The sequence below is a fragment of the Trematomus bernacchii genome, unplaced genomic scaffold, assembly GCF_902827165.1.
Source record: "Trematomus bernacchii unplaced genomic scaffold, fTreBer1.1, whole genome shotgun sequence".
Lineage (NCBI taxonomy): Eukaryota > Metazoa > Chordata > Actinopteri > Perciformes > Nototheniidae > Trematomus > Trematomus bernacchii.
In genome coordinates this window covers 2,309,796-2,314,997 of record NW_022987574.1, presented here as the reverse complement: position 1 = coordinate 2,314,997, position 5,202 = coordinate 2,309,796, and the positions used below count along the sequence as shown (strand labels likewise).

The 5,202-nt window shown below is 39.0% G+C and overlaps 1 long non-coding RNA gene across 1 annotated transcript; it reads right to left on the bottom strand.

Moving 5' to 3' along the window:
* Positions 1-1,083: 1,083 nt before the first annotated feature.
* LOC117479631 lies at positions 1,084-2,755 on the bottom strand. Its single transcript, XR_004555586.1, has 4 exons — positions 2,659-2,755; positions 2,485-2,552; positions 1,934-1,977; positions 1,084-1,160 (listed from the first exon to the last, which is right to left on the bottom strand). It is a non-coding gene; the product is annotated as an uncharacterized LOC117479631 (long non-coding RNA).
* Positions 2,756-5,202: the final 2,447 nt, after the last annotated feature.

The following is a 5,202-nucleotide window of genomic DNA, read 5'->3' as shown; positions in this document are numbered from 1 at the left end:
TGACATTACATATTAATTATACTCTTATAAGATGTATGTAGATAGTATAAGAAATGTGCAGAATATGACTGTTTAATGGTGAAGGTATAAACATATTGATAGATCTCTTGTAATGCACTGTTGACGAACCTGCGAGGTTTGTCATTCATTGCATAACTACACCGTAGTTGTGTATATGATATGTCAATAAACCTTAGAACATCTTGAAAGGGATGTGCCAAATAGGTTAAGGTTACCCTCTGAATTGTGGTGGAGTAGAATTACAAAGTAACAATAAATACTGCTGACAGTTAATGTATCAACGTCTCCATTACAAGTTTCAAAAACTAAACCTTTCTTATTTACACTATTGTCTTTGATTTATTTCCCAAATTATGTTTGTGAATTTAATGATTGTCAAATACAGTTCAACTGGGGAGTAAAACTGTTATAGCAAACCAGATAAGTCACATGTTGACCTGACAAATCTACATTTTCAAATAGTGCTTTTAACAGGAGCCAAATTGTGCTACATTTCAGGTGAATACTTTGATAGTAGGTTTAGAATAAGTTTCTAGGTTTTAACATAATGTTTCTCATATGGTCCGTTGCTGCAGGACTGTCACATATCGTCTTTTAGAGATGCTCCTGATGTTCCGGTCCCTGGCATTTAGAAGATCTGGTCTGCGTTTCCACGTTTTGGGGCAAATTCAAATTGTACCAGTATTATTCATGACATATACAGAAGACCATAACAAAAATTGATATCTATCTTGTGTTTTAAGACTGAGGCAGCCCGAAAATAATGATTGTCACATTTGCATTAACATACCAAAAACTAAAACATTTTAAATGGCTTTACCCTATTGAGAAATAATTGTACAAAAAATACACAACAGAAACAACAATTTATTGAAACAATTTATTGAAAAAACGTATTGTGTGTGGGTGTGTGTATGTGTGTGTGTGTGTGTGTGTGTGCGTGTGTGTGTGTGTGTGTGTGTATGTGTCTGTGTGTGTGTGTGTGTGTGTGTATGTGTCTGTGTGTGTGTGTGTGTGTGTGTGTTGTGTGTATGTGTGTGTGTGTGTGTGTTTGTGTCTGTGTGTCTGTGTCTGTGTGTTATTATGTTGAGCTGCTATAGTTTTGGGCAGGCTCCCATGTGTCCTCCCAGTCCTTGCCACTGCAAAACACACATAAAGAACAGTTGAATAATTATTAATATGTCATGCTATATATATTTCTGATGCTTAATCAGGCAAGTAAGTCAATTTAAAATAGGATTTGAAACATTAGCTTCAGCTCAATGTCCCTCTTCGACTCCTCTCTCCCCCTCCTCCGGGACTTGACCCGGAAATCAATCAAGACACGCCATGTTGAAGGACGTCACAATCGCTTCAACGCAAACGGAGGAGTCGAGGAGGGGTGAGGGAGGAGGCTTCCAGAGGAGACGAAAGGTAGGATACACGAGAGCACACTACTCGCGCATCAGACCTCCGCCCCCAGCTGCACAGCCTCTGCTCACTGCAGCTGATCTTACCGTTAAAGGAGGATCAGAGTCATTAAATGTTTAAAGTGCTTCATTAAGAGTAAAATATATTAAATCTCTTAAACGAATCAGGAGATCGAACTCTATAAAAACATTAAAGTGTGTGAAATATACTTACAAATTCTATAATAATTTTTTGATTATAAAATAATAACGTACTGTTCTTACTTGTGGTTTGTGATGCATGTGTGGTAGACCCACAGCACGTCAAACATTTAGGATATATACAAATACGGGTAGCATAACTAATACATATGTTAGTGATTTGTGTCTCTCTTCTGTAGGACAAATTACATAACAACATACAATACAAAAGTATTCAATTGAGATGAGCCTACTGTATCAGTGTATAAACCCTTTGCTTCCAGTACAACACATACATGTATGGTCATTAAGGAAAAACTTACCACTCGGAGCATGGTGTCCAGCGAATTTTCACTTCTTGTCTTTGCTGAAAGGCATGATATGAAATGGACAGAAATATTAATGAGAGATACTTTACAAAGTTAGGTGATACAACTTTACAGAACATTATTTGTACCATTTATAGACCATCAATAAGGTTAGATTTCTACACATAAACAATACTAACAGACAACAGCATCTGAAACCAGAGATACAGAAGAATCCACTATCGTACCAGTATGGAGCAGCTTCTTTAAGACTGGGAGTTTCCTACAACACAAGGTTATAAGGTGATGCAAAACGTAGTCCTGTAATGCTTACAATGACAACAAAAGGTGCAGTGTCGAGGATGGATTGAGGAACCTCACTGCTCCATACTTGTACGATAGTGGATACTTGTGTATCTCTGGATTCAGAGGCGTTATATGTTAGTATCGTTTGGGCTCTGTGCAGATATCTCACTGATGGTCTGTAGACGGTACCAATAATGTTCTGTACGTTTTTATGTTATTTAACAAGAAAAACAAAAAGGAAGAAATTATAACACACTTACATTAAAAACTCTTCTTTCCCCAATGCTCTCATAGAGGAACACCTTCTGGGTCCTGTGTTTCCTGCATTCTAAAAATAAATAACACCATTTTAATAATTAGGTAATAAGTCTTCCAAACAATCATTTAAAGAAATGTATTGTATAGTATATAGTATAGTATAGTGCAAATCAAACCTTTTCGACTTTTCTTTGACGGTGGAGGCGGTGGAGGAGAAGACAAGGAGGAGAGAGAAGGCTGGGAGCATGGAGGAGGTGGAGGAGAAGACAAGGGGGGGAGAGAAGGCTGGGAGCATGGAGGAGGTGGATGAGAAGACAAGGGGGGGAGAGAAGGCTGGGAGCATGGAGGCAGTGGAGGAGAAGACAAGGGGGAGAGAGAAGGCTGGGAGCATGGAGGCGGTGGAGGAGAAGACAAGGGGGAGAGAGAAGGCTGGGAGCATGGAGGAGGTGGAGGAAGAGAAAAAAGATGGAGAGTAAATGTCTCCGGAAGCTCTGGCTCTGGCTCTGGCTCTGGCTCCGTCTCTGTCCCTCGCTCCGTCTCTCGCTCTGGCTCTTGCTCTGGTCCAGGGGGGGCTGGTGGACCAGCAGATGTCGATGCAGCTTGTTGTGCAGCACACACTGCAAATGTTGAAAATAATACAAGGGAAAATTAACAGAACACATTTTAAGGAAGACTTATTTTTGGCCTTACTTGCAAGAAATTAATTAAATGCATTGAATTTCCCTCTTATTAGAAATCAACCAGGTAGTTCTTAAGTGAATGAAATGCAGGTAGTGTGAAAATAATGTTTTTAAGCTACCACAGCTGACTAGACATATTGCTATGTTTCTCATATCAGTGTTTAACACAACAACTTATCGTATTTAGTTAAGACCATGATCATAATGAAAATGTAGTTGCAGTCTGGAGCAGCTTCTCTCATTAAACTAGAAATCATTTAAAACTTGCAGATAAATACATTAAATCTGTAATGAAACATGGTGATAAGACTTTTGACAGGTTGTTGCCGGGTATGTTTTTGCAAAGAACCACGTGCGTCTCACAGAAGAAAATAGGCATGACTTTTCTTCTGTGTCATTTCGAAACTGTGGGTGCTCTGACATGTTTCTACGGATGCCCAGATAAAAAGCATAAGCCGTAATGATAAGCACACGTGCAGCGTACGGCACCATGTGTGTCCTGGACATTAGGGTGCGAGGTAGGAGTGTCATGATGTCTAATTTCATTGAATGTCTTTTGCCTCAACTCGTCTCTCGAGGTGTCTCCTCCTCTTCTCCCATCTCATGTGAGAGGGATTAAGACATGAAGAGAGGAGGCAAGAGTTACAAACTGGGAAAACAGAGCAGCCTCATATCTTTATGATGCCTGCAGAGATGTGTTTGTATTAGAGACACATGCATAACGTGCATGCTTGCTAACTACAGGTGAGTAATGTCGACATTTGCATTCAATTCAACCCTTTAAATATTTGTGTATAGCACATTTCAATGTTGTCCAAAGTGCTGTACAGGCTTAAAACACAATACAAAATAAAGAAATATGCATACAAATAATTAATTATAAATAAAAACTAAAAAGTAGGTAACTGCAATACCATTAGTGTGGTACCCTCATATTAGTATCTTAGTGTTCACAGTGATAACATGCTGGCCCTGACAAGCCCATGTTGACAGCCTTTGTTCTATAATACAGCATAGGTTGTATTATATAAAAAAGGCTCAGGGGGGGATGACATTTTAATGATATAACGGGATAGATGTAACAGAAGTGTGAATTTGATGAATGCATTGACACAAAGCCCATGGACGACTACACAATGAGATAATAAAGTACAAGTATGATCTTACTTTTCAGGAGGTACTCATAGTTTCCTCATTTTGAGTAGGATCTCCCTAACGACCCCATCAGCATTTCCAAAATGGTGGACCAGATCCCCACGGATCTCCCCACTGCGGCCCTTATTGGAAAGGAAAAGGACCGGGCTGGAGCCAAGGGTGTGTAGTTTAAGAACCTGCAAGAATTGGAGCGAAAAAGATTGCATACAGGCACATTGATCAATGATACAAATCTTTTTAAAGCCAGAAAAATGGTTTCACATTCACTGAGGGCAAGGCTGTTTGACAAATAAGATATGTAATCGTCTGAGAGGCCAAACATCTTAAATAATAAGTCATTTAAACTCACAGATAGCTCGGCCGACTTAACGGTCCTGCTGGCGTTCCTGTTGCTCTTCACAGAAGCCCCCCAGCTAGAGTCCTTTAATTCCGCTTCTTTTTTTTAAATTTTTTTATTTATTTGAAGGGCGCAGACACACACCACACATGTTTTACGCCCAAGGGAATTTGGGGCCTGGCAGGAGGGGCACAGTTGTTTTTTGGGCTTTGTCATTCTGCAAATGAAAGTTAAACATAGAGGGATTATCTCAAAAATGTTTGCTGTCAGTTGATCAATTTGTTCTCAAATACACAAATATGTTATTAAGTTCATGCTCTATATTAAATGCAATTGGAGAGACAGAAGATACAGTCTAATATGCTGTGAATACTTGAGATAGTGCGCAAACTTCCAATGGTTTGAATCAAATTAATATATTCATATGTGAATATTCAATATATTCAAACACAAATGACAAGTGGGGTTTTTGTATAATAGAATGTAACATTTAAACGCCAATGCTAAGTGACTCCATTTTGAACAAAATTGAACAACATTCTGTTAAT